The sequence below is a fragment of the Miscanthus floridulus genome, chromosome 8 (genome assembly GCF_019320115.1).
Source record: "Miscanthus floridulus cultivar M001 chromosome 8, ASM1932011v1, whole genome shotgun sequence".
NCBI classification, from domain to species: Eukaryota; Viridiplantae; Streptophyta; class Magnoliopsida; order Poales; family Poaceae; genus Miscanthus; species Miscanthus floridulus.
In genome coordinates this window covers 87,804,059-87,822,514 of record NC_089587.1, presented here as the reverse complement: position 1 = coordinate 87,822,514, position 18,456 = coordinate 87,804,059, and the positions used below count along the sequence as shown (strand labels likewise).

The 18,456-nt window shown below is 44.2% G+C and overlaps 1 pseudogene; it reads left to right on the top strand.

The window, feature by feature from the left end:
• The first annotated feature begins 709 nt into the window (after nucleotides 1-709).
• Nucleotides 710-2,765, top strand: LOC136469537 (uncharacterized; annotated as a pseudogene).
• Nucleotides 2,766-18,456: the final 15,691 nt, after the last annotated feature.

The window sequence follows — 18,456 nt, the reverse complement described above, 5'->3', positions numbered from 1 at the left end:
GGAGCGCCTATGCGCGCGGCGGACGTGGCGAGCCGGGACGGACGAGGTGGCGCGAGCGAGCTAGGGCCACAGGCGGCCGGCACGGCGCGAGCTGGCGTGGGCACAGGGGACAGCGCGGGCGCGGCGGTGCGGCAGCGCGGGCTCGGGAGCGGTAGAGTGAGAGAAAGCGAGAAAGGAAGAGAGGGTCCATACGTAAGACATGACTTGGCGCCAATAACCACGGCACCAAGCTCGGCGCAAGATCTATGGCGCGAAGATGCCTGCCAAGTCACCGCCATGTCTACGTCGAGCCTAAGATCTAGACGCCAAAATCTATGGCGCCGAGACATGTAAGCTCGGCGCCACCAACGATGACGCCGAGTTAAGAGTCTAGATTTTGAAAGCATACCTTCGGAGGCATATTTGTAAAAAACTTAAAAAAGGCTAAAAAACGAAAAATTCGGGACGCCTGACGCCATTGCGAGCCAGGCCACGCCAGCACGTACGTCGTCTACTCGTCTCCAGGTCCAGGGACACACCACAGCCACAAACACAGACCAGCACCAGCGACATACATACATACATACAGTGTTGCGTGTTCCAACCTGCGCTGTACTGTACGTACACCGTATGCCTACGTGACGTGTCGTGTGCCGGCAGGAGTGGGCCACGCCGAGCTTGTGGCACAGGTACCGTACTATACGTATGGAAAGCCTGGACACGCCTGGTGATGATGCTGCTGGTTTTTCGTTTTCCCCTCCCTCGGCCGAGCCCACGGAGCAGGCCCACGCGGCAGCGACCGACAGAGACCGGCCACCTCATCCACCCCACACAAGGTGGCACCGCACCTCGCCCGCCGCCGGTCGTCTCCGTCTCTCTCTCTCTCTCTGCCTCCGACTATACAATTCCACTGCGGGGCGGGGCAGGGTCCAGCTCCTTATCCTGTCCCCCTCCCCCCTTTCCCTTCCCTGCCCGTCTCCCCCTCCACGCCCACCACCCATCCATCTCACGGTCTCTAGCTCGCTCGCTCGCGCACCGAGATTTCTTGCCTGCTCGCTCCGCGGTTCTCTTCCTGCTGCGTGCCGGCCGGTCGATCCGGGCGCCGGGGCCCGAGGTGCGCCGCGGCGGCGGCTCTGCCGGGTTGGATTTGTCGCTCAATCGGTTGATTCGGTGGGTGGTTGGTTACTCGGTTGGTTGGTCGAGGGTATGTCCACGGCGGGTGGCGGCGGGGGTGTCGCCGGCGCACGGCGGATTCCGGCGGTCGGGGAGCGGGAAGCCGGATCCGGAGGAGGCGGACAGGATGAGGAACGCCAACGGGTTCTTCTCCGTCCCAGATGAGGAGGAGGAAGAAGAGGAAGAGCATGAGCATGGCGAGGCGGCGGCGGCGAGGAGGGAGGAGGAGGATGAAGAGGAGGCGCTGTCGGAGGCCTCGTCGATCGGGGCGGCGTCGTCTCACAGCTCCTCCATCGGGGAGAACTCCGCGTCCGACAAGGAGGATGAGGAGGCGGAGGAGGTGGAGAGCAAGGCGCAGGGGCTCGGCATGATGGGGCTGGCCACGCTCGAGTCCTTGGAGGATGCCCTGCCCACCAAGTAAGCTGCTTACTTCTCTGCTAATAAATCGCCCTTCTTGATCTACTGCTGGTTACTGTAGTGTCTACTAGCTGCTGCTGCTACTTGGTTTGGTTCCGTCTACCGTGTCAGTAGAAATTGCTCTGCAAGACGACCGCTGGAGATAACATGTTTTATATGGATAGATATCCGATTTTTCGCTGCAAAATAATCTTCTTCTAGCGAGATTGGTTTAGATCCAAGTAGAGTAGCTAGTAATGATAAGAGTAGCATAGAAAAGAGAAGTGTTTTTTCCCATCCTAGGTAGTAGCAGTAGGTAGTACTCCCCATGGCCATTTGGTCAAACTTAGCATGCTGTTCCTGTTCATCATACTGACAAAGCTAACGGATTTGGCGTACCAGCGAAAAAAAATTCAATCAAGCAAGTGGTTTGAGCAAGCAAAACCATCGATCTAGTTTTACACCAGCAATGCATTCCCCCTCCTGATTCTTTTGCCCTAATTAATAATCCTTAACAATCTCTTCAACCGCAGGCGGGGGCTATCCAACTTCTACGCGGGCAAGTCCAAGTCGTTCACGAGCCTGGCGGAGGCGGAGGCGACGGCGGCCGCCAAGGAGATCGCCAAGCCGGAGAACCCGTTCAACAAGCGCCGCCGGGTGCTGCAGGCGTGGTCGCGGCGCCGGGCGTCCTGCAGCGCGCTGGCCACCACGTACCTGCCGCCGCTCCTGGCCCCCGACCACGCCGTCGTCGAGGAGGACGACGAGGAGGGCGCGGACGACGAGGATGAGGACGAGGAGCCGAAAGGCGGGCTCAGGAGCAGGAGGGCCGCCCACGTTCCCGTCCCCGCGCCTGAGCGTGCACGCCACCGCCGGCGGCCAGATGGCGAGGAACAGCTCGTTTAGGTCCCCGAGGTCCTTCTCCATGACGGATCTCCACAGCGCGGGCTACGACTACGAGTAGCCCAGCAAGCAGCCAAGATTAGAGCAGAGCCTCTCTTTTCTTCCTTCTTCCTGCTCCCCTCCTCTCCTCTGTTGATGTGCTAGGTGCGAGAAGAGGTGCTGTTACTGGTAATGCTGCCACTGGTGCTACTGTTACTGCTATATAATCATCGTCATCGATCAAGATACATGTAAGAAGAGACTCCATTTCTTGTGCTCGCCACCATGTCGGCCTGAAATTGTCGAATGCTGATGTTGCATGAACACTTTCTCTGTCAGTCTGCCTTAATTCAGTCTGTTTGCTTGTGGTTTTAGCTAGGGTTTATCAACTAGTCAATAGTATTTTCCTCTTATAACAAACTAGCCGAGATCCGAAAAGCAAACAGCAAACAGGTCGAATGTCAGCATGAACATTGCTGTGTCAGTCTGTCTGAGCAAACCAGCTCCAGCAGCATCAGGATTTCAGGACTGTGCCCCATAACTTGAAGTAACCAAGGGCAGCATGTGATAGTCCCACTGAACCATACTAGGAGTACTCGTCTCGTTCAATCAGTCATTAGGCTATCTCCAATAACAATATCTAAAATACAAGACTTATTCGTCCTTTGTAGCGCTATAGGTAAAAGGTTTAATACCTATTCAGCATCTTCTTCAACAACAAGATCCAAAAAAGAATTCTTTCTGCAGCAAATGGGTTTTTTAAGAGAGAGAATGTCCATATCTGGGTTGTGTCTCTGAAACAATTAAAAATAGGTTTTCTATATAGGTACTCTGTTGAAGACTGATTAGGTCTTCTGTATATGTACTCTGTTGGAGACTAATTTTGAATCTCTTGCTATTTATTTTAGATTTGGATGTCTATATGAATTTCTTATTGGTGCAATCATAATCATTGCGTGCCGAGAAAGAACAAGAAAGGGACGAAGAATATTCGGGAGACGATGATTATGATGATTGGTCTGTGCTTTTTTCTCTCCGAAGTGTTCGGCTGGCTGGCCGGGCTGAGGCGGGGCTGGCCAGCCCACTCACGGAACACTGTTCATCTACGCTGTGTTGAGGAAAACAGTATTTTTTATCATAATAATTAACTGAAACATTATTTTGGTTTATTTTTCAGTCCTGCCGACAGACTCCTCGTCTCTGCAACAGCTGATGCTTGCTGCTGGTGACTCGTGGGGTTGTGGGAGCAGACAAAAACGGTGGGTGACGAGTCCTAAGCTGCCTGCCTAATCTCATCTTAGGCTTGGTTTAGTTTCTAAAAATTTTTATCCCAAACTATCACCCTCGAATCTTGCTTGCACATGTATGGAGTATTAAATATAGATAAAAATAAAAACTAATTGCATAGTTTGGTTGAAAATCGCGAGACGAATGTTTTAAGACTAATTAGTCAATGATTAGACATAAGTGCTACAGTAACTAACATGCGCTAATGATGGATTAATTAGGCTTAATAAATTCGTCTCGCAGTTTTCAGGCGAGCTATGTAATTAGTTTTTTTTATTAGTATCTAAAAACCCCTTCCGATATCCCGAAACATCCAATATAACCATCAAAAAAAATTTATTTCACAAATTAAACACAACCGTTAGTGCTACTAGTGCTACCGTCCATTGTTCGGAGGGAAGGGATGGGAAAAGAAAACGCTCTGCTGACACCATAACATCAGCAACAGGGTTACTAAACACTTTCCAGGACAAATAAAGATCACCAACTTACTATTTATACAATGCAAACTATCACTATTTGTAGTTTGCAAAGAAACTTTTTTCTTTCATCATATCTCACCTTTATTCTCTCCCCCTCTCGTTTTTTTTACATAGACCACTTTCTCTCTCTCCCCAAATATATGTAGCTTCTACAAAACCGTCATGTTCGGCTTATCCCATATTCGACTTGTTTCAGCTTGGTTTTTCAGCCGGAATAATATTTTTCTCTCATAATAATTCAGCCAGAACAGTGTTTTTTCAGCCAAAATTCAGCAAGTCGAACGGGGCCATATAACAAGTATAGAACAATCTGCTTTTTTTTATCCTACATAGCACTTACGGTTACTAGTAAAAAAAAGCAGCAGCCTTGGGAAGGTCTTAGCGAGGAAGGCAGCGACAAATCTAAGCATACGGCACGAGAAAAAGGGACCTTTTTTCACAAGGCAGCAGTAGCTTTCTCTCGAAAAGGAGGCGGCCCAGGTGATAGCACAAGCAAAACTCCCTCCTTGTGCAAGAGCAATGGTATAGGAGCAGCAGTAGGTCTAGTGTCACAGTCCATGATTGACTTGTTCTAACGGAAGGTTGCTTATAATTTCTAAAAAAAAACAGATGTTAAAATAAACGAGATACTCGTAGAAACTAGCAACCACGAGGTGCCACGAAGCAGACTTGTGTTTTTCTTTTGTAAATAAATACATAAAGGCCGTGTTTAGTTCAGCACCGAATCGGTGCCGACCGATTTCGGTGCGTACTGTAGCTACAGTATATTTTTGTTTTTATTTGGTAATAATTGTCCAATCGTTGACTAATTAGGCTCAAAACGTTCGTCTCACAAAGTACAACTAAACTGTGCAATTAGTTTTTAATTTCGTCAACATTTAGTACTCCATGCATGTACCACAAATTTGATGTGACGGGGAATCTTCTTTTTGCATAGTGTCAAATTCTGGAATTGGGAGAACTAAACATGGCCAAAGTTTTCTTGTGCCGTGGCTTTGGGAGGTGTGTGAGCGACGAAAATAGAAGAGGAGGGGAAAAAAAACGAATCGAGGCCACCGGCCTCGGTGTTAATCCCGGATCCTACGTCCTCTGGTCTCCCCGGACGGTGGCATCGGTTTTCATCGTATCGGTAGACCGGCGGCGGCGGCGAGGTGTCGCGCGGGAGGCCGCCGTTTCAATTTTAATTGAGGGCTAGCTTATCAAGTCTGATGACTTCTACGGCTCGTAATGTGGATGAAGCTATTCTATTATGAGAGAAAGATATTGTGCTAGGCTGATAAGTTCAGGTGAAGGCAGTGTTGTTTAAGGTTTCCAAGGACGGGATGGGGCGACGGATGCGATGCGATGGAATGGAGCATCCTATGACTGCGCTGCTGTACTCCAACAAGGGCCATGTTTAGTTCCCCAAATTCCAGAATTTGGCACTATGCAAAAAGAAGATTCCCCGTCACATCAAACTTGCGGTACATGCATGGAGTACTAAATGTTGACGAAATCAAAAACTAATTGTACAGTTTGGTTGTACTTTACGAGACGAACATTTTGAGTCTAATTAGTCAACAATGGGACAATTATTACCAAATAAAAACAAAACGCTACAAGTGCTCAACAGTGTCCGCTACAGTACCTAGTATTTCGGCGGCGCCGAATCTGGGGCCGAACTAAACGCGGCCAAGCTTGTTTCTTTAGCCGACGCCGATGCGACGCGATGCGATGGAGCAAGTGTCATTAGGCAAGGTACAGTATTTGTGTTGTTTTTGTGTATACGTACGTATAGATATACCCCTACCTGCACGTACGTAGCGGTGCATTTATTTAGAGAGAGAAAGTAGAGGGAGATGGGGATAAGGTGTGGACCATGAGGGAGACGAGAGAGTGAGAGAGGGGGAACGGGAAAGGGGCCCAAGGTGCACGGACGCACGTTGCAGCGGCAGCAGGGATGGTGTGGAACTGTGGATGTGTTGGAGTAGTTTTTTCCAAAAAGTTTTCTAAAAAGTGCTACGGTAGCCACTACATCGAATCTTACGATACGTATACGGAACATTAAATGTAGACGAAAAAAAACTAATTGCACAGTTTGGTTAGAAATCGCGAGACGAATATTTTAAGCCTAATTAATCCATGATTGAACCCTAATTGTCAAATAAAAACGAAAATACTACAGTAGCCAAATTCTTAAATTCCGCGAACTAAACACACCCAGTGGGGCCGTACAAACACTCGGCGTCCGTACGGCCGGCGAGCTGGCCGATCGAGGCGGCGAGGACGAGTCGGTCTGCGTCTGCACCCGCACCTGCACCCCGCACCCTGGCTCGGCTCGGGGAACCCCCACCTGCCAGCCTGTCGTTCCAGCCACGGCAAAGCAACTCTCCAAGCAAGTGGATCATGAGTTCACGATGACCAGTGGGTGACCTTACCACCCCACTTTTCTCGCTCTCTAGTCTCGGCTATGGATTTTCATGCTCTCAGGCATCTCTAACAACAAAATCTAAAATACAAGACTCATTCACCTTTTAGATAACGCTATAGACAAAAATATTCAATACCTATTTGGCATCTTCTCCAACAATAAGATTCAAAAGAGAATCCTTTCTGCAAATGAGTTTTCAGGAGAGAGGATGTCCATATTTGGGTTATGCCTCTCAGGCAACCAAAAATAGGTCTCCCGTATAGGTACTCTGTTGGAGGCTGATTTTGGATCTCTTCCTACCCATTTTGGGTTTGAGTATCCATATGGATTCCTCATTGGAGACAGTCTCACGCTGTATTTGCGACGCCATATTTCCAAGTTATTTTATATGTAAACACTGTACATTTCCTTGGCTGTATGCGACCGAAGAGGTCCAAGCTGTCGCTTAAACTTATCAGTCTAACTTATCAGCCGTGATACAATATTTTTCTCCCATAATAAAATAACATTAGTCGGCTTATCCGTCGCCGAAACCATCAGCCCAACAGCTTGGTGCACCCTGCTGCTGCTACCACAATGCTGTGTTAGGGTGTCTCCGATATATAGTAACACTGGATCTGAGCTAAAATAAATATAAAGAAAGAGACTATATCAAGCAACCCTGAACATCGTGCACTTGTGCTATAAGATAGAAATACGTCGTAAAATATGTAAGATTATCCCTTGAGTCCACTTTAGTATTTGCCTTTTGCTATCCACTGATAAAAAAATGATTCGGCTACCTCTAAGCTAGACCATTGGAGACGCCTTTACAGAGCTTACAGCTGCCACCACGGCACTTCAAAACACGACATATTCGTCGCGGTCCGATTTTGTGCCATGTGCGCTAGCGATTGGGCTGGCCGTCGGTTAGGGCATGTTTGATTGTGCTAAAGTTTGCCATGACGAATATTGAGCAAACTGTGGCGGCCACAAAAAGTACCACAAGCAAAATCGAAGCTGCACTGCACTTGTAAAAAAGTCTGGCAAAAAATGAATCTATGACGCGAGTACTAAGAAAGCGTGGTACATCATAGGTGTGATAGTGAACCAAACAACTATTACCTCCTTCCTGAAAAGAATACAACTATAGGTTACGTGCCACAAAAAGTGGTTCACATTTGAACAAGTTTTTAGTGAATAATATTCACAGTTATGGCTTTAAATTAATTTGTTATGAAAATACATATCGTAATTAATCTGATAGTATTTATTTAGTATCATAAACATGGATAATTTTTTATCTATAATTAGTCAAACTTAAGGTACTAAAACGTGCCACTGTGCTACAACTCTGTAATTGTATTCTTTTGAGAACGGAGGTAGTACCTAAAAAACTATAACATGACCAACATGGGATGTGGCAAGTTATGGCCAATCAAACAGCTGCCTAAAAAAGATATGACATGACTAACTTAGGACGTGATAAGCTGTGTTCACCATTGTTCGGCAGAATTAGGATAAGCCAAGGTTTTTGTTTGCTACCAAAAACTTGCTGAATCTCACGTTCACTTCAATTTATTATACATATAGTTTTTGTCTATCTTTTGATTTTTTTCTTTGCTAACCTTTTGGGAGTAATAAACTTGTTAATTTTTCATTAGCAAAACCAATATATATTGGTAGTAATAAAACCACTAATAAACCAGAAAAGCGCTATAGTCCACTGGTCCAGTGGTGAACAGCGATCAAGCCCACGGCACTTACAGACTTATTTGATGCCGTACAAAAAGCCCGTTAGATACGAGAGGCCCAGCTCAGCCCAAATAATGCTTTTCAGGCCAATGGGGGTGTTTTTCTTAACACTTTTTTGAAACTATTTTCAAATATGACACTGATTTCCTTTTTGTTTCTACTCTGAGGAGGGACAAAAAAAAAAAAAAAAGGTACGTAGTCATAGCGTATATATACGTACGCAGGCACACCGTTACGGCCGTCTTTTCAAATGAGCGGCGGCTAGCTAGCTACGGTGTGCATGTACAGTTGCACACCACTCCATATCCATCGCGTCGGTTCCAACTGTTCGCCTGAAGTTTCACTCACTCGATCGACTGTTTACTGATCTCTGATATGAGTATGCTTTAAAAAAAAAACTGCTACGAAAGAGGGTGTTACCATTATTACCAGTTTTGTTCGCTAAGCTTTTGGGTCAACGAGGAAGTTTTTGGATGAACCCATGAATTGTTTGATGAAAGGACACACTACTAGAGAACAGACTTTAGAACGATGTCCCAATTTAGCATTAGCCTCGGTATTTTTTGCCCCCGGAACTAAAGGACCCTTTAGTCCTGGTTGGTAATACCAACCGGGACTAAAGGTCCCTGCCCAACGGTCGTTCGCGGGGCAGGGATCTTTAGTCCCGGCTGGTATTACCAACCGGGACTTTTAGTCCCGGTTTGGGTTATTCCCCGGGAATAAAGATTAATATTTAGTCCCGGTTTGGACCTCTAACCGGGACTAATTATCCCGGCCTATAATTCTGCTCAATTCTTCCTCCCCGAGCCCGAGCCATTCCATTATTCAAACTCACTGCCTCTGTTCTTCAGCTTGCTGTTGTTCTTGCACTCTCCCCCTCCATTGGTGTTGCTCTTCGATTTTGAAGGTAACAAACTTAATCCTCTTATGTTTTATCAGTAGCTTATCTCATTTTGCAATGTAGATGCATGTGTAACTTTATATGTTGGACTTTATTATGATTTTATATGTCATTTTTAGCTCAAAATCACATGATGATTTGCATATATGTTTGGATAAACAAAAGTTAAATTAGTTCATCAAAATCACGCCTCGCTCGTCCTCGCTGGAGCACGCGCCATTCTCGTCCCCGGTGGCTTACGTGATCTTAGAATTAATTTTTCCATGAAATGAAAAACTTAGAAAATTGTTAGAAAATTGTAGAAAATCCGTACTAGTTGAACTTGCGGACCGTGTTCATCTCGGCGAGCATGTTCTCTGCCGAGCGGTAACGGACGTCAAGGAGGAGCTTTGATTCTACGAGGGAGAGCGGCAACGGTCGTGGAAGACCGTGTTCCCTTTCTCGTAGAATCGGAGCTCTTCCTTGGCCAAGTACGGTGCCGTCCGGTGGAGAAATGCTCGCCGAGATGATCACGTAAGCAAGGTCAACTAGTACGGATGGTTATTTATTGAAACATGTTTTTGAGCTATAATTTGATGGATATTTGAAAATATGAAATTTACACTAGTTTGCAAAAATAAGTATAGAAAGTAGATGACAACTGTTACTGGATCCTCGGCCTCTCGTTCGGTTGCGAAACGACTGAGGCCAGAACTCCCTCTCATTATCTGCGGCAAGTGTAAGCAGAAGATTGTGATGGAGTACCGAGTCAAGAGACAGGGACCCAACAAGGGTCGTATTTTCTACAAGTGCCCGGATCGCGATGTGAGTTTCTTACGCATTTTATAATTATGGCTAATTGACCTGCTTTTCTTGAATATTTTTGACTAAATATTTTTTGGCTTTAATTTCAGTGGGAGGGCAATGGATGCGATGGTTGGTACTGGGAGGAAGATTATGCTACATACGTGCAGAATTTGGGTACGCTTGAGGTAGCGGATGCTGCTGATGAGGCAGTGAGCCAGCAGGAGAAGCTTATTGATGTTCAACAGAAGAATGATTTGTCTGTTTTAGTTGCGTACGATCACAAAATAATTATGTTACTGAAGTGCATTGTAGTTTTAGTTTGTTTAGTGATAGTTGGGATTGCTTACGTTGTAGCCAGGCTTAGTTAATTAATCAACCGTGTGTGTGTCATTTATGTTGTGTAATAAAATACTTAATTATGTTCAAGGTTTTCATAATTTGTCGTGTAATACAGATTATGTCACGCCATTGGATGTACAATGCCGATCGCCGCTCCCAAGACTTTATAGAGGGCTTGCACTATTTCTTAGGTGTGGCCGAGGCAAATAAGCGGGATGGTTTCATATGCTGTCCATGTGCCCTATGTAAGAATTTAAAGGAATATTCAAGCTCAATGAGTCTTCATTCACATTTGCTTAAGTCAGGTTTCATGTCAAACTATATATGTTGGACTAAGCATGGAGAAAGCGGGGTCATGATGGAAGAAGGTGAATGAGAAGATTTAGACATTGATGACATTATTGCTCAGTATGGTGCCTTTGATGATACTACAATGGGGGGAGATGAAGAAGAGGTAGCGGTAGAAGATGATCTCGGTGATGCTCTTGGCGATGCCATTCGTGATGCACAACAAGAATGGGAAAGTGAAAAAGAGAAAGTTAAGTTGGAGCGCATGCTTGAGGATCATAGGAAGTTGCTATACCCAACGGCCGAAGAGGGGCAAAAAAAGCTGGGTACAACACTGGAATTGCTACAGTGGAAGGCAAAGAATGGTGTATCCGATAAGGCATTTGGGAATTTATTAAACCTCATAAAGAAGATGCTTCCGAAGCCAAATGAATTGCCCACCACTACGTACGAAGCAAAAAAGGTTGTCTGCCCTTTGGGATTAAAAATCCAGAAGATACATGCATGTCCTAATGACTGTATCATCTACCATGGCAATGAATACGAGAATTTGGATGAATGCCCGGTATGTAAAGCATCGCGGTATAAGATCAGGCGCGATGATCCTGGTGACGTCGAGGGTGAACAACGTCCTAGAAAGAAAATCCCTGCCAAGGTTATGTGGTATGCTCCTATAATACCACGCTTAAAACGTTTGTTCAGAAATAAAGACCACGCAAAGTTGTTGCGGTGGTATAAAGAAGACCGTAAGGTAGACAATATGCTGAGACACCCAGCTGATGGGTCCCAGTGGAGAGCGATAGATAGAGAATTTTCAGAGTTTGCAAATGAGGTTAGAAACTTAAGGTTCGCCTTAAGTACAGATGGTATGAATCCTTTTGGACAGCAGAGCACTAGTCATAGCACTTGGCCAGTTACTCTATGTATCTACAACCTTCCTCCATGGTTATGCATGAAGCGGAAGTTCATTATGATGTCAATCCTCATCCAAGGTTCGAGGCAACCTGGCAACGATATTGATGTATATCTGAAGCCATTAGTTGAAGAACTTCTAGTTTTATGGAACAAACCAGGTGTACATGTCTGGGATGAGTACAAACAAGAACACTTTGACCTACGAGCAATGTTGTTCGTAACCATCAATGATTGGCCTGCTTTAAGTAATCTTTCAGGTCAGACAAACAAAGGATATAATGCATGCACACATTGTTTTGATGACCTTGACAGTATATATTTGAAAAGATGTTGAAAGGTCGTGTACCTTGGTCATCGTCGATTCCTTCCTTTGAACCACCAAGTAAGAAAGAAAGGGAAGCATTTTAAAGGTAAGCCAGACCACCGGAAGAAGCCTCATAACCGAACCGGGGAAGATGTACTCGCAATGGTCAAGGATGTGAAAGTAGTATTTGGAAAGGGACAAGGCAGTGAATCTGTTCCCAAAGATGCTAATGGACATGCACCCATGTGGAAGAAGAAGTCCATCTTTTGGGAGCTACCCTATTGGCAAGTCCTAGAGGTCCGCAACGCAATCGACGTGATGCACCTAACAAAGAATCTTTGTGTGAACCTGTTAGGATTCATGGGTGTGTACGGGAAGCCAAAGGATTCACTTGAAGCACGCCAGGACTTGCAGTGCATGAAAGAACGAGACAACCTTCATCCAGAGAAGACAGGTGATGGACGTCATTACTTAAGTCCTGCTAGCTACACGCTTAGCAAAGAAGAGAGGGACAGCATGTTCGAATGTCTAAGCAGCATCAAGGTCCCATCGGGATTCTCCTCCAATATAAAGGGTATAATAAATGTGCCAGATAAAAAATTCCTAAACTTAAAGTCCCACGACTGCCACGTGCTTATGACGCAATTGCTTCCAGTTGCTTTAAGAGGAATTCTACCTCCACATGTACGTCTAGCCACCGTGAAGCTATGTGCATTTCTCAATGCAATTTCTCAGAAGGCAATCAATCCAGTGGAACTAGCTACTCTACAGAACGATGTGGTTCAATGTCTTGTTAGCTTTGAGTTGGTGTTCCCTCCATCCTTCTTTAATATCATGACACACATCCTAGTTCATTTGGTGAAGGAGATTAGTATTCTTGGACCTGTGTTCTTACATAACATGTTTCCCTTCGAGAGGTTTATGGGAGTCTTGAAGAAATATGTGAAAGTCCGTTCTAAGCCTGAAGGAAGCATCGCCCAGGGCTATGGAACAGAGGAGGTCATTGAGTTCTGTGTTGACTTTATTCCTGACATTGCTCCGATTGGTGTTCCCGAATCACGACATGAGGGGAGACTCAGTGGTAAAGGAACTTTAGGGAAGAAAACATATATTGGCATGGAAGACGATTATTTCAATAAAGCACACTACACAGTTCTTCAGAACTCGTCATTGGTGCATCCGTACATCGAGATACATAAGGAGTTCTTACGATCCAAGTTTCCAGGGAAGACTGAAGCTTGGATTAGGCGTCAGCACATGAAAAGTTTCAGTGGTTGGTTGCGAAAAGAATGTCAAGGCGATGACAATATTGATGAGCAACTGTATTTGTTGGCTAGGCAGCCATCGTGGCATATCCTCACGTACCAAGGGTACGAGATAAATGGGAATACATTTTACACAATTGCCCAAGATAAAAGGAGCACCAATCAAAATAGTGGTGTTCGCATAGATGGCACAGATCCAAATGGGAATATACAAACATATTATGGCCGCATAGAAGAGATATGGGAACTAGACTACGCACCTAATTTTAAAGTCCCTTTGTTCCGGTGCCAATGGGTGAAGCTGACCGGAGGAGGGGTAACAGTCGACAAAGAGTATGGAATGACAACAGTGGACCTCAACAATATTGGATACAAAGAGGAACCATTCGTCCTTGCTGCCGATGTGAGTCAGGTGTTCTATGTGAAAGACATGTCTACAAAATCAAAGAGAGGAAAAAACGAAGACATCAACTCAATGATCAATGAGCCAAAGCGCCACATAATTCTTTCTGGAAAAATAAATATAGTAGGAATTGAAGACAAGTCAGACATGTCAGAAGATTACGAAAGAAATGTCCGAATTCCACCCTTCATAGTGAAGAAAGATCCAAGCATCATGTTAAATGATGAAGACACTCCATGGTTACGACAAGATCATAACCAAGGGTCATACGTCAAGAAGAAATTCACTGTTGTGCCCGCATGATACAACGATGCATGTTTAATATATTATGTTTTAGAGACGGATATTATGTAATATGTTTTCGGAACCCTAGATTGTCTAAAATTGAAAAGTTTTGAATACCAAGTTTGTTCATATCATCAATATCTACAATCCTTATATAGACCATTTTTTCATTTGAGAAAGCTTGAATAAAATGTAGTTCAATTTTCACAAGTGTGTGACATAGTTTTAGAAAGTCTATAAGAGATAAGGAAAATTATGACTAGTGTTTGATAAAAATTTCTCAAATGGGAAAATGAGCTATGTAACAATTGTAGATCTTTCTGAGATGATCAAACTTGGTATTCAGAGTTTTTTCATCTGAGGTCATTTAGTGTCTCATTTGAGCAAGTTTGACCAAGTCAAATTTGGTCAAATGAAAAAACAACACTTTGACCCTAGTATTATGGACTCTAAATGACTTCGAATTGAAAAGTTTTGAATACCAAGTTTGTTAATTTTGGTCGAATTGAAAAAACAACAATCCTTATATAGGCCATTTTTTCATTTGAAAAAGTTGTACAACAAAAAATACTATATTTTCTTTATTTTTATAGGTTTAACAAAAATTTTCTGTCAATTTTGGTCAAAAACCGAGAAAAAATTGAAACATTGACGTTACAATAATGTGATAATAAATTTCCTATCGAATAATATTAGTTTTATTAATTTTAAGTTACAAATATATTTTTGCATTAACAAAATACTTAGTATTAGTAACATTTATATTCTATATTCATAAAAGAAATTAAAAACTATAGGTTACAAAATTTTCCTATTTACAATAAATAATTAGTTAATCAATAGAATTTTTTAAAATAAATATTGCAAAGTATTGAAGTTGCTATGGAATTAATTGATTAACCTAGTATTAAACAAAATCAAAATCCCAGGTCTTTCCAATTACGCTGGCGGGTTGCCAAAATTTTCAGGCCTTCAGTCCCGGCCCAGACCAAGAACCGGGACTAAAGGGTGAGCGGCAATTTCGGTGCCCACCCAAAATACTTTTAGTCCCGGCTAGTAACACCAACCGGGACTAAAAACCCTTTAGTCCCGGCTTGTAAGGCGAGCCGGGACTAAAGGGTTGGGCCTTTAGTCCCGGCTGGTAATACCAGCCGGGACTAAAGGGTTTTTAGTCCCGGTTGGTGTTACTAGCCGGGACTAAAGGGTCCCGGCCTATATATATCGAACGGTTTCATCTTCTACCTTTCGATCTACACGTCGATCATCGCCGCCGCCACCGCCATCTTCGATCTCGCCTCCGTCGCCCCAGCCCCGCCCGGCCGCGCCATCCGCCCGGCCGCATCCCGTCTCTGCCCGCACCCGAGCCCCCTCCGTCGACCGCTTCCCGCGCGCCCGGCGGCCTCGTCGTCGAGCCCCGCCGTCTCCGCCGTACGTCGTCCTCGCGCGATCGAGGTGCTTAGCTCGGCCCCGCGCGTGGCCGGCCAGCACGCCCTGCCGGCCCGCGCCATCCGCCTCGATCCCCAGCCTGCTAGAGCTAGCTTGCTCTCGGCCGGCCAATATTTAGATTAAAATGTTAGATTTAATTAGTAGTTTTTGATATATGTTAGATTTAAATGTATTAAAATTTAATTAGTACTTTATTTAGATAGTTTTTTTAGATAGTTTTTTATTATAGTATTTGATATATGTTAGATTAAAATGTATTAAATTTTAATTAGTACTTATTTAGATAGTTTTTTTTAGATAGTTTTTTATTATAGTTTTTGATATATGTTAGATTAAAATGTATTATCTATTAGTAGTTTATCTAATTTCATGTTAGATTTATTTAATTGGATTTAGTAATTATATATTCTATCTCTCTATATATATATATCTAGAGAGAGATTCTATATGTATACATATGGTACTTAATTAATTATTTCTATATGTATATATACATGTACTTATTTTCATGTGTTGAGAGAGAGAGAAAATTGTATCTAGAGAGACATTCTATGTGTTATCACATGCATATCTAGAGATATAGACATATGCACTTATTTCTATGTGTTGAGAGAGAGAGAAAATATATTGTATCATTCTATGTGTATATATATACATGTACTTATTTCCATGTTTTTGGATCGAAAGTGTTTTTGATTCGATTCCAAAGCCTATACCTTATTATTGTTTATCCTTATGAAATATTATGTGTTATTATATTTAATTGGATTTAGTAATTCTATATGTGTTATCACATGTACTTATGTTATGTACCATAATAATTCTATCTATGTGTTATCTTGAAGATACAAATGGCTGCTCCAGATGATAACTTGAGTGATGACATAATGGCGGATATTATCAACGCCGGCACCAATGTGGATGTAGATGACACGAGTCAGTACTTTGCTGATTATGAGGATATCCTGAATATGCCGGTGGTTGAAGATCAATAAATTGTCGCGCAAGAAAATACTGGCGAGGTATATTCGATTATCTATCATCTCTTATAGATGCATGCGTACGTATATTTGTTGTTAATCGTTGTGTTTCTACTCATGTAGTCGGTTTCTGGATCTACATCAACCACCGACAAAAGTAGGAAAGTCCGAGGGCCAAAAAAGCCATTAGAGGGCCGTTTCATAATATCAGAATTCGACACCGACACCGGCAAACCATTGGGACCACATGCTCAGACATATGTCAATCAATGTGGGTTCATTGTAAGGGATAGGATCCCAGTTAGTGCTCGTGAATGGAAGCAGAAGATATCCGCTCCTAATGTTAGTTTTGTATCTGATCGTGATAAGAACCTAGCTTGGAGAGATATCACTCAGCATTTCACATTACAAGCAGATGATGCTTTGAAGGAGCTAGTGAGGGATTGGACAATGAAGAAGATGGCAACATTGTTCCAGAGTTGGAAGAAGACATTGTATAAAAAGTTTATCTTGAAGAATGCTACGCCGAATTTCAATGCTAAGGCGTTTGTCAAGTTGGAGTCCCATTGGGATGCCTTCGTAGAATACAAGACATCTCAAGACAGTGAGGAACGTGTGATGAGGAATCGGCAGAATGCCCGACAGAAGCAATACCATCATCGCATGGGATTAGGTGGTTATAGGAGTGCTATTCCCAAGTGGCAGAACCTAGAAGCAGAGATTACTGCCAAGGGAATCATACCTGAAACAATAGAAAAGAACTGGCCTCAACGCGCGAAGAATTGGTTCTACGCTCATGGGGGAAGCCTAGACCCAGACACTGGCAAGCTAATTTTCGGCCAAAAAATTGAGAGAGCAACACAGAGACTAGCTCGTGCTAGGGAAGAAGCTGATAGTGGTGTTTTCAAGCCCAACAGAGAGAAGGATGAATTGACATATGCCCTAGAGAATCCCGAACACGGTGGTCGAACAAGAGGCTATGGGGCGGTTCCGTGGCTACACGCATTCCCAGCAGACAAGGATACCTACAGAAGCCGCCAGAGAAAGAAGGATGAGGAGGCAGAACGAATTCGTGCATTGGAGCAATTTGTTGATGAGTCACGACAAGCATTGCTTGAATCACGTGAACGAGAAAAATCTCTTGAGGCAAGAATGCAGGAGGAGATCAAGAGGCAAGTGCAGCTAGCAATGAGTCAAATGCAATCGCAATCAACGCCGGGAGTCACCATTAGCCCCGTTGGTCAGATGAAAAGCAGTTGTGCTTCTACGGAGCTGCCAGTTATTCAAGACGACACTGGGTTGCGCTTCCCTGTTGATGACATTACCGAGCCTCTAACAAAATGTGAGCTGCACATTCCAGATGGTAATGCATCAATCATGGTGGCTGTCGGGGTTGTATCTCCAATAGACCGAACGAAGACACCAAGAATCCATGGGTCAGTTATTCAACCTGGATATGCTAGCGTCTCGGTCGATAGAGTGCTCAAAGGTTACAGCAATGTTCCTCTTGACATTGAAGGCGGTGATGGGGAGAAGACACTAGGAGAAACAGAGAAGACATTTATTCAATGGCGCAAACGCTTCATCATCATTCCTGGGGCGCCACCGCTTCCCCTACCTCACCCTAGGTACGAATGAAAGTGAATGAAATATTATTTTCCATTAATTTTCTATTGGCTTTAAAAATAATTGACACACAAATTGTTTTTATAGCAGGGCCTCTCCCTAGCCTAGCCTAATCATTCATTCTCCATCTCATCACAGCGTCGTGGGGGGCGAGACGACTTCATCCCCACGGCGATCGCCAACTCCTACACCGGCCCCATCGCCTCCACAACGATCTCCAACTCCTACACCGGCCCCACCGCCTCCACAACGATCTCCAACGTCTCCACGCCGGTCTCCACCAACACCGGCCTCATCGCCTCCACGCCGATCTCCAACACCGCCCCCACCCCCTCCACAGCGATGCACTACAAAGACGTCTAAGGTCCCGGCGGCAAAGAAGACCCCAAGAAAAAGAGTTATTTCTCAAGAAATACTTCCTGAAAAGACTGATGAGCAAATAGCAGCTGAAGAAGACAAAAAAGTAAAAGATTTTTTTATAGATATCAAAAACAAGAGTTAAGCAAAGCTTAAGGAGAAGCCGTACTTTTACATACCACGAGATGTGCTGAGGTAGAAGGTCGATGCTCACAAGAAAA